The following is a 12,128-nucleotide window of genomic DNA, read 5'->3' on the forward strand; positions in this document are numbered from 1 at the left end:
GTTCCAAGGGCAGTGTAGGTACTAGGCCTTCATCCTGTCATAGAGGTTGAGGTGCACACCTTCGGCTATCTTCGAGCCGCTGCTTCCTTTCTTCCGTAGACAGAAAAGATGGCGAAAGAAGTTGAAATGGGGCTGAAAGCCACCATATGCTTCGCAAAGATGAATGAAGGTGGAGACAAGGAGAATCGAGTTGGGATACAGATTGCAAATCCCAATCTCATAGTACAGATAGAGCCCCTAAAGGAAAGGGTGCACTGGAACCCCAAAACCTCGTTTGAAGAAGTCTTTAAAAACCACAATCTCACCTGGTTGTGGATCGGGGTACCCCTCGCCCTCCGGCCCACGCCATCCTACGAGTTCCTTGTGAAAGGTCCTAATGGCTAGAGGGGGGGTGAATAGCCTAATAAAATTTCTACAGCAACACTTAACAAAGTGGTTAGACAATTATGAGGCGAAGCGAGTATTGCGCTAGCCTACTTAAAATGCAAGTCACCTACCATAATTCTAGTTTAGATAGTGTCTATTCACACAATAGCAAAGACACTATTCTATGTTAGTGTGCTCTCAAAAACTAACTAAAGAGCCACACCAACCAAGCAAGCAAGCTCTCACAACTAGCTACACTAAAGAGCTTGTCAACTAGTTTGCGGTAAAGTAAAGAGAGTGATTAGGATAGTTATACCGCCGTGTAGATGAAGTACCAATCAATCACAAAGATGAATAACAATGGAGACCAATCACCTCGGAATCAAAGGATAAACACAATGATTTTTACCAAGGTTCACTTGCTTGCTGGCAAGCTAGTCCTCGTTGTGGCGATTCACTCACTTGGGGGTTCATGCGCTAATTGGCTTCACACACCAAACCCTCAATAGGGTGCCGCACAACCAACACAAGATAAGGATCACACAAGCCATGAGCAATTCACTAAAGTACCTTTTGGCTCTCCGCCGGGGACAAGGTCAAGAACCCCTCACAATCACCACGATCGAAGCCGGAGACAATCACCACCTCCACTCGACGATCCTCGCTGCTCCAAGCCATCTAGGTGGCGGCAACCACCAAGAGTAACAAGCGAAATCCGCAGCGAAACACGATCACTAAGTGCCTCTAGATATAATCACTCAAGCAATGCACTTGGATCACTACCAATCTCACTATGATGATGAATCAATGATGTGGATGAGTGGGAGTCCTTTGGCTAGGCTCACAAGGTTGCTATGTCAATGAAAATGTGCAAGAGTTAGCCCTTGAGCCGGCCATGGGGCTATAAATAGAGCCCCCATCAAATAGAGACGTTGTACCCCTTCACTGGGCAAAACACGCTCTAACCGGACGCTCCGGTCATACCGACCGGATGCTAGCCCTCAGCGTCCGGTCGCCCGATGGACGCCACGCGTCACCAGCTTCAAACGCTGTTCGTTAGATTTCAACGGCTATGAAGCTGACCGGACGCTCCGGTCAAAACTGACCGAACGCTGAAGCCCCAGCGTCCGGTCGTTTCTAGTAAGCTCCCCAAGGCAAGTTTTTTCGACCGAACGCGTCCGGTCCACCTTGACTGGACGCAGACCAGCGTCCGGTGCTCAACCCTACCCACTGTGCTGTCTGACAGCTCGATCAGACGCAGCCTTTCAACGTCCGATCGCTGAGTGACCCAGCGTCCAGTTAGTAGACCGACGCCAGCATCATTTCGACCAACTCCATTTCAACTCTAACTTCTTCACCCTTGCTCAAATGTGCCAACCACCAAGAATTTTGCATCCGGCGCAATAGAAAATAGATATTTCATTTTTCCAAAAGCGCCGAATGTTAGCATATTTTTACAAATGTGTTAACATATTTTCACAAATGTTATCAAGGGTGTTAGCACTCCACTAGATCCTAAATACATATGCAATGAGTTAGAGCATCTAGTGGCACTTTGATAACCGTATTCCGATACGAGTTTCACCCCTCTTAATAGTACGGCTATCAAACCTAAATATGATCACACTCTTTAAGTGTCTTGATCACTAAAACAAAATAGCTCTTATAGTTTATACCTTTGCCTTGAGCTTTTTGTTTTTCTCTTTCTTCATTTCAAGTTTAAGCCCTTGATCATCGCCATGCCATCACCATTGTCATGCTATGATCTTCATTAGCTTCTTCTACTTGAAGTGTGCTACCTATGTCATGAGCACTTAATAAACTAGGTTAGCACTTAGGGTTTCATCAATTCACCAAAATCAAACTAGAGCTTTCACCTTGTTGTGGAGTACTCCCATAATGACGAGGTCTTCGATGGTCTGCTCGTTGCTTCTCGATTTCCACCACTCCTTCGCCATGACTTTTGCTTTCTTCTGGGCGTCACTTTTTGCCATGAATCCAGCCTTGCTAATGAAAGAGGATACGGTGGAGGATTGGTTGGTGATGATTTTGGAGGTATTAGGGTTGGCAAGAGGAAGAAGAAGGCTACGGCGGCGAATGGTAATGGGGTTCGGTAAAAAGTAACTTACCAATTATATACTATATTTAACCAAAAGTTCCGTCGTTTCGTCTGCCCGAGATTCTTGGGAGACATGCGCATGCACCGTAGATGGTTGTTTTCATAACCTCGAGATCTATGCCAATATATGTGCCTCTTCGTTATCAGTGTATGTGCCTCTTCGTTACCAGTGTGAGGGGCCCATGCTGACGCACCTCCTTACAGGTGCCAAGTGACTGTTTGCTTCAAAGGACAAGAAGGCAGTATGATGTGCTATATCCGTCTACTTTTTTTACCAGACGTGTCAGATTGGACTTGACAGAGTAAGAAGATAAATAAATACACCAAATAATAGTACAAGTAGTATGATGTGCTATATCCGTCTACTTTTTTTACCAGACGTGTCAGATTGGACTTGACAGAGTAAGAAGATAAATAAATACACCAAATAATAGTACAAGTGGCATTTGGTTCTTCGCTGCACCTCTCGTGCTCAGGGACTGTCCAGACCACTATCGTGCTCGGGGACTGCCCATACCATTATCGTGCTCGGGGACTGCCCAGACCACTACCATGCTCGGGGACTGTCCATACCACTACCGTGCTCGGGGACTGCTCCGACCACTACCGTGCTAGAGGACTTTTCATATAACTACCGTGCTCGGGGACTGTTCCGACCACTGCTCGGAGACCACTCTCCTCGGCTACATGTGATTTGTACTCACATACAGTCGAGAGACATTTATTTAGACCTTGCTACAAGGCTTATACTTCGCCTTTCAGCAAGCTCGGGGACTACATCGGTACGATGCACCTGCCGGTGCATCTCGTATTGCTTGTACGACGATTGGATTCTTAACTTCAGTGGAAATTCTTTTTAGACCCTAACACCACGTGCCTATGTCACCTACTACCAGGCTCGAGGACTAAGTGGGCACACTTCACCTTGCGGTGAATGTGTTTATTTTATCGAACCCTACGTTTTGACTGATTGCCAGAATTACTATTGTCCAAGGGTCACTTACATTTCTTTTCAGAAATACAAGTGGGCACACTTGATAAGGAAAGAAATCTTTTTCTTTTTTCTTTAGAGCACCATGCATTCTTCGGACAACTGGAATCTTCGGCTATAATTGTGGTCTACTGCTTTCTGTTCTGACCAAAATGCTGGCACATTTGATTGGTCAATGTTTCAACCAGTTGGAGATGACATGAAGACGGATCGCATTAGTCGAAGGAGATCGAACGGCGTGTCGCAGCATAATACATGGTGCTCGGGGACTAGCTGTGTGGGTATTAAACCCTATACCCTTATGGCTATGCTTGGGCCGGCCCGGATCAGGGGGTCTGGCCCACTAGAAGACGATGCGCGGCCTGGTCAATCTGTTCGGAATCCCGCGCAAGGAATCAAGGCAGATTTGGAGGTCAAGCAAGATCCTGGTCGGTTAGAATAGAAATCCTTATCCGACCACCTATGGCAATTGTAATTGACTAGGATTAGTTTCTAGATCTGTAACCCTGCCCCCCGGACTATATAAGACGGGCAGGGGACCCCTCTAAAAAACATCTCTCATTGACATACAGCAATACAATCAGACGCAGGATGTAGGTATTACGCCTTTTACGGCGACTGAACCTGGATAAAATCTTGTGTCTATCTTGCGTCACTATCTTATTTGTAGCTTGCGCATCTGTCTGCCGATAATCTACTACCTTGGGTATACCTCTAGATAGACTGTCGACCATATTCCGTCGATAGGTTCTGGTTCACACCGACTTCCTCAGGGAACTTCGCTGAAGACCAGGAATCCAGGAGCTGTTCTCGGATGTAGTAATGCTGGTCTGTGATGTAATAAGATATGGGTGGTTATTTGTTTAATTGTTTCAGCCCTATAATAATGAATGTCGCTACCGAGGTTGTGCTTCTGCCAGTGAGGAAGTGAGGTTTGGGATTTGCCATCATGCTACGTGGCTGTGCCTGCTACTAAGGCCCCGTTTAGTTCCGAAAATTTTTAGGTTTTGGGTACTGTAGTATTTTCGTTTGTATTTGGTAATTAGTGTCTAATTATGGACTAATTAGGTTCGAAAGTTTCGTCTCGCGATTTCTCACCTAACTGTGCAATTAGTTTTTTTTCGTCTACATTTAGTACTACATGCATGTGTCGCAAGATTCGATATGACGGATACTACGCAAAAAAAAATTAGCTTTTGGGGAACTAAACGGGGCCTAATGCAATTGCTACATATAGCAGCTTATTTGGCAGGGCTAAGGGTGCTCCGATTCTGGCACTGTTCGTACACTGTAGGAGCCAGTGAAAGCCCAAGAAACCGGCTTCACAGCAAGCGAGAGCGCAAGGGTGCTTCACAGGCTCCTCTTGTCCCGTAGACCGTAGTTGATTTTGGGTGGAGCTGGAGCCACTGACCGGCGCTACAGTGTCGCTACAGGTGATGCAACCTGGAAGCCTGCCAAAGAGGGCTCCTTCTATGATGCTTTTATTTTTCGTGTCACCTTAACCTTATGCATTCACATTCTATATAGGAGGTAGCAAGCTTACCCATTGCCTGCTTATCGATGCTAAACAAGGCGATTTGAAGATCTGAAAGTCAGCTCAGATGCCATGAAGCATAATTTGGGTGCTCTCGTGATTGAAAGCTAGGGTGTTTCTTGCACCCTTTTCTGCCGTCTGAACTGAATTTCAAGAAGCTACAGATTGCCAATTTTCGATTTCCATTGATTGGGCTCCACGGGAAATCAACAACCAACGAGTCAGATGATGGATCGCATTGTGAGATCGCTCTGATATTACTTGTTTTGTGGCAATTCATCTTGGACAGGCTCAATACTGCAATTTTCTAGCAATGGGATCGCCAATGGTCGCGGAAAGAAATCTAGGCTTCACTATAGTAGAATGAAATTCTCTTTTAAGTTTTATTTATTATATTTATATGTTAGTGGCACACGTTCACGCTTGCATAGAGAAGGAAGGAATGTAAGCTCCTTGCTGCTAGAATTTTGCATGGCACACCGCACACTATTGGTGATTCCCTTAGCTGGATCTCAAGGTCAGCCTCTTATTTTGCTTGTGCCTCAATCATTGTTCTCAACACCATCACAATGCGTTGTGGCAAGTATATCGTTTATGCATTTGCTGGTTAGTTTTTTTTTTTGGAATTTGATTTGTCTGATGACTCGTCCAAATGTGCAATCCTTGTACCAACACATTTAGCTTATCGAGCTGTTCGGATGATGGTTTTTGCGGCTGATGAGCCGGCTCGTGCTGTTTTGTTGTGAGAGAAAAACACTGTACCATAACTGATAAGCCGGGCTGATAAGTTCTAAGATATGCTTCTCTGCATGTGCTTCCTACTAATTTAATGCATCATGTATGTGCTGCTTTTGAAGAAAAAAAATGCAGTAATTTTTCTCAACAGGACAATCTGCAACAATTTCAGATGGCAGCAAGTCTGTCATTTGGCTCCTGTTTTGTTTGAAACTGGCGTCTTGCCATCTGAACTGAATGATGTACCTCCAAGCGATTTTCTATGATTTCTGGTGGTTCAGGAAAAAAAATAGAAAAGGAAATCGACCAGTCGGTTGTTGAGTTTGTTACCTAGGGTACAGTGGACATCGGGTAGGGTCCTTTCTGTGATTCTTATGGTGGATCCCAGGTCCATTCTCCTGTTCCGTTTGCCACCGTATTTATTCCTGGATTATCGCTAAATTATTATCTGATCTGTGAAAATCTCCTCTCATCAGTATGCTATGCTTGATTAATAGCTACAGATCTTATGACGAAAATGGCATGCCCCTGAAAGTCTACTGGAAATGCATTCCCAAATGGTGATTGCGGCAACGGCATTGCCTTGCCTCAAGGTATTATCGCCGCTGTAGCCTGTAGGTGTATAGGTCATGTAGAGGAAGCCAGTCATCGTCCCTGTTCTCATAGATGGTAGACATACCACATACTGTATAGACGAGCTGCACATGACCGAGGCTTTTCATCGCATCCAACTTCAGAAAGTATTTATGTTTGTTCGTTGGATACTTCTGTTATACAATATTGTATTGGTGTGTAAGTTTATATAAAGACCATGACAATTTCACAATTATACTGAACTAATAATAAAAAAAAGGGGTAGGTACAGTAAAACCAACAATACAAGTCTGGAGCCACTATCAAGCTATATAGTTTCCCAAGAGATGTATCAGTTCTTCAAATCCATTCTCATGCATTGTTTATGGCTTCCTCAGTTCATCCTTTTTACAAAACACAGAATGTAAGAGAACAAAAATTCAGGCTCACTCTAATCACGTCAAACTGCACAACGGCAGCTCCTTTTTAACGAGACACCAGAGAGTGTTACACAAGTAATCATATGGCAACACAAGTAAGCTAGATGAAGCTGCATCATTTGGCATTAATAAAGCATATATATACCAACAATTTTCAATCTTTTTATCTGTCAAAACAAAAGTACACTATGGTGACAGAAATCAAAATCAGCACTAAAATTCTTGCTATACCAGTTGTGGTGTGTACTTAGGGTAAGGGTTTGTTTGGTTGGCTACCACAGTATCCCAAACCAACCTTTGCCACGCCGTGGCAAATGTTTTCAAGATATGTGCCCGTTTAGTTTTTAGCCAAAAGAGACATGACTGCTAGCTGCTTCTTTCCTGAGACCCTTGTCCACTATAATACTCCGCGATTCATTTGATTCAGACCATTGTCTCATAGTAGCATGAAAATTTGATATCAACACATGAATCCCAGGATTTCGTAGATCAACCTCCAGCATGCGCACAGCCACCTTCTTTCCTCTTACAGCATCCATGTTTGCTCTGCAGGCATTCAGCATCGCGACACAGACGGCACTGGAAAACTTATTTCGACTTGCAGTTAGACTACAATATAGATCCCAAGCCTCGTCAATACGGCCTGTGCGTCCTAGCATGTCTATTAGACATGCGTAGTGCTGTGGTTGTGGATCAATCCCGTACTTGCTCTTCATCAAATGCAGCATGGACTGAGCTTCATCCACCAGACCAGAGTGTCCGCAGGCTGACAGAACCACCAGAAATGTGATAGCATTTGGCAAGACCATTGGTGCAGCTTTCTCCATTAGCTTAAACAAATCCAAAGCATCCACACCATGTCCATGGCGACCGTAAGCGTCAATCATACTTGACCAGGAGACCACATTTCTGGTAGCCATCCGGTCGAATACTATACGCGCAGCTGTTGCCCTCCCACATTTTGCATACATGTCAATAAGCGCATTGCATATAATGGTGTCAGAATCAAACCCACCACGGAGAGCCTTGCAATGCACCTGCATACCATAAACCAAGTTGGTTGTCGCTGCGCAGGCCGTGAGAGCAGAGGTCAGCGAGATCCCATTGAGCTCTATGTGCCGCCTCAGCATCGAGAAGGCGTCGCTGAACCAGCCGTTCTCCACGCAACCTGAGAGAAGAGCATTGTGCAGGGCGGCATCCTTTGGGCACTTCGTGAGCACAAACACCCCCATGGCGTCCTCGACGAGACCACAGCTCATGTAGAGATCGACGAGCGCGGTGGCCATGATGACGTCGGCGTCGGCGTGGCACGAGAGTCGAGACGACGCCCCACGCGTGGAGCTGGCGGCCGGGGCAGGCGGCACGCGACGCGGCGCACGCCTTGAGTAGGGTGCAGAGCGTGGCGGCCGTGGGCGGGAGCCCGGAGGCGGCCATGCCGCGGAAGGCCGCGGCGGCCGCCCCGGGGCGCGCGTGGCAGACGAGGCAGGCGAGAAGCGCGTTCCACGCGACGGCGTCCCGCGCGGGCATTTCGTCAAACAGGCGGGACGCGGCGCTCGGGAGTCCGGCATTCGCGTAGGCGGTGAGGAGGGCGGTGGCCGCGATCGGGACGGGGCTGGAGAGGGAGCAGGACTTGAGTAGGGCGGCGTGGGCGGCGGCGGAGAGGGAGGGGTGGGAGGAGAGGAGGTGGAGCAGGGTGGGCACCGGAGACGGCCGCGGAGCACGCGCCATCTCGTCGAGCGAAGCGAGCAAGAGTCTCCTCCGGCGTCTTGCCGTGGTGAAGCCGGCGCGGTTTCACGCTTCACCCTCGGTTTTTTACTCCCACGCTCGCCCCTTCTCGTCCGTCTCCCCTCAGCTGCCTCCGCTCCGCTTGACCGGCCGCCACGCGGCCCACGCCGTCCCCCAGCCCCCGGCCCTCCATGTATCACCCGGCCACGCCCCGCTCCGCTCCGCCATGTCGCCGCTCCGCCCAACACCGCCCCGCCGCTCCTCGTCGCCTGAGCCCAAGTGCGGCAGTGGGCTGGGCCTATACCGGTTGGCAATGTAATGTTGGTATTGTAATATATTTTTCCAATTTAAAATATATATTAGTCATGCTTATTAGAGACTAACAAATATGTCTAAGCATTGCAACAAGATGTACTATATGTTATATGGTCCTAAGGCCCATAATTAACTAGTTATCTTGTTGGATTTTATTGGGGTTCGTAGTTTACCTACATTTCAACTAATTATGTTTATTCAAAATACACAAAAGTCCTTTTCAAAGGAGAAAAATATGGATATAGATGAAAAAAATGTAGACTAGAACTTGATAAGTTTATTACAATTGTATAGTGACTTAGAATATCTATTATGCTAATTGTGTTTAAAAATAATAAAATATGAAAAATCAATATATTACTTTTTATTACTTATATGTGGTAAATAATACTATTTTTGAATTATACAGTACAACGCAGAAGTCCACAACACGCACGCACACTCACCCCTATGAACACACGTACGCAAACTCTACCCCAATAAACACCTCCGAAACACTGAGCCGGCATGTCTCGAGATTCACAAAGTCATTACTCCTACTATCCTAAAATAAGTATATTTTTAGGTATGACCTAGATAGTTGGTTATCTAGGTGCATAAGTACAAATGCATTTATTTTGAAATGATAGCTCACACATATGGCATTGCGCTACTGCCTAAGACCATCATATGCATGCATCTCGACGGCAACGGCCTAATCAAGCAGGCTATCAAAAGTGAAGGTCTACCGTGCCGTGCTGGGTTCGGTGGTTGCGTTTTTTTTTTGGGTGATAACTGTGGTTGCGGTTGAAGTGCTCTGGGGGGTTGGTTAATGCGTATGATGCCAAAATGTTTCATCATCTACCTTCGCGATGGTGTTTATGATTTCCGGAAAAGACCGATGCATTGGACCCAGCCGGCCGGTGGCTGCTAACTGACTGGGAGTAGTTTTTCATGGAGCAGTACGTGCATAACAAAAGTTTCAGAGCTCAGGTTTCTAATGGGCTGATCCTGATCCTGAGGGGCAATTTGGCGTTGCTTCTTAGAAGAATTCACAAATTTTGGTGAAATCTAACAAAAAAAAAACTTTTCTATTTACACAACGAGCTAAAAAACCCCACACTCTACCAGAAGTACTTCAAAATCATTTTCACCCTGCAATCTCCACCATAATCAGTCAGTCTATCATTGAATTAAGGAACCGGAGCTAAGAAACAGCAGAGAGTGAGCTCCCTAACAAGACTAGCTAGGGAAATCATCGTCAAAATGAAAAAAGTTAGGTGTTGGTTCGTCTTTGTTCACAAGTTTCTCTCATTGCATCATGTCACCCCTTTGCCCTTTGGAAGCGTGTGTTTCTAGGAGTGCAATGGGATTTTCCTTATGAGGTGATAGATGAGTGCAATGGAATTTACGCTATGGCCATGTTTAGTTCCTCCCAATTCCAGAATTTGACACTATGTAAAAAGAAGATTTCCCGTCACATCAAACTTGCGGTACATGCATGGAGTACTAAATGTTGACGAAATTAAAAACTAATTGCACAGTTTGGTTGTACTTTGCGAGACGAACGTTTTGAGCCTAATTAGTCAAGGATTAGACAATTATTACCAAATAAAAATAAAACAATACTGTAGCTACAGTACCACCTGGAATTTGGCGGCGCCGATTCGGTGCGTGAACTAAACACGGCCTATGGTGTGAGGACTGTTGCGTCCCGAACGGGCCGAGACAACAATCGCACGTGAACGCGTCAACTCAGATCGCACCCATCGGCAACATGCGTGGTAGAGCAGAGCATGCAGTGCGCAAACCGCGTAGCCTTTTTCCCCCGTCGCAACCGCCCAACCCGACGGGCGACGACTCCATAGGCGCCCATCGAGTTTTGTCACCGGCGCAAGCCAAGCATATATCATGTAACTCCTGACCAGTCACCAGTGCACACGGCAGTCGTATCCCACCCCACTCGCGTTTAGTTTATTCTACCGACGGCGGCGTATAGAACCAAAAAAGCAAGCAAAAGAAGGAGCAGACATGGAAGCCTGCCTTGTAAGGTTAACTTGCATTGGCTAGCTAGCTAACTAACCGGCCAGGCCATCGACGTCCCACCAGGATAGATTATATTCGAGTTTTTTTTACTGTTTCTTTCATTCATTTCAGGAGCGGCGACGACGACGACGGGAGAGGCATACGAATACGATCTTCAATTCTTCATGTATATAGGTTTCTGGACCCTCTGGACCATAGGAGTATGCATCAATGTGTTAGCCAGCATGCATACTACTGTCGCAATCCATGCATGCACGGACGACAGCGTGGTGGTCGTCCCGTCCAGCAGTTGGGGATTCTCACCTCCAAGCATGCAGGTCCACCGTGTGTTCTTGGACATGGTGATCATCACGATTTTGTTGGGTCATTAGGCTCTATACCTATGCCAACGAGAGGGAGCAAGTTCTTTGAGTGCAAGCATATCTCACAAAGTCAAAGACACAAACACTACGGGAGAGGCAAAATTCTTCGAGTGTCGCGGGCTTTCCCAAGTGCCAAAAATCGAGCATTTAGTAAAGCCAATCTTCCCTAAGTGTTGCACTCGAAGAAGAATAGCACTCGGGGAAGAGAGGCTTTGCCGAGTGCCGCACCCTGGCACTCGGCAAAGGCCCTCTTCCCCGAGTGCAACACTCGGAGAAGAGCGGCACTCGGCAAAGAAAAATGTTACTTGACGGCCCATCCCGCCCACGCCGTTAAAACAAAAAAAAATGCTTTGCCGAGTGTCGCACCCTGCCACTCGGCAAAGAGGCTGACTTCCCCGAGTACCCTGTCATGGCACTCGGCAAAGGGCCTCTTTGCCGAGGGTCAGGGAAGGTACTCGGGGAAGAATTTTTTTTGTTTTTTTTTGCCCCATTTTTTTTTGTGAGGCCTTCTTACATTATTTAAAACTTCTTGAACGATCCTTGTAGTTGGCAACATTTTGATTTGAAATCATTTTGTCATGCAAAAACGACGTTTGAATTTGAAAATTTTAAAATTTGAATTTTTCAAAAGACCTCGGATGGAAAAACTTCCTAAATGAAAATTGTAGATCTCCAAAAGTTATGAAACTATGTAGTTGACAACTTTTTGATTTGAAATCATCTTATCATGCAAAACTACGTTTGAATCTCTCAAATTTGAAATTCGAATTTTTCAAACGACCTCGGATGGAAAAACTTCCTAAATGAAAATTGTACATCTCGAAAAGTTATAAAACTTTGTAGTTTACCACTTTTTGATTTAAATTCGTTTAGGGCATCAAACAAGCAATTTACTCTCGGTTTAGTATAATATATGAGGATAGATAACGGAATCTAGACACAA

General features: G+C 45.9%; 1 pseudogene; it reads right to left on the bottom strand.

Moving 5' to 3' along the window:
- Positions 1 to 6,691: 6,691 nt before the first annotated feature.
- Positions 6,692 to 8,700, bottom strand: LOC136498618 (pentatricopeptide repeat-containing protein At5g66500, mitochondrial-like; annotated as a pseudogene).
- Between the last annotated feature and the right edge of the window lie 3,428 nt (positions 8,701 to 12,128).

Source organism: Miscanthus floridulus, chromosome 12, assembly GCF_019320115.1.
Source record: "Miscanthus floridulus cultivar M001 chromosome 12, ASM1932011v1, whole genome shotgun sequence".
In the NCBI taxonomy this organism is placed as follows: domain Eukaryota; kingdom Viridiplantae; phylum Streptophyta; class Magnoliopsida; order Poales; family Poaceae; genus Miscanthus; species Miscanthus floridulus.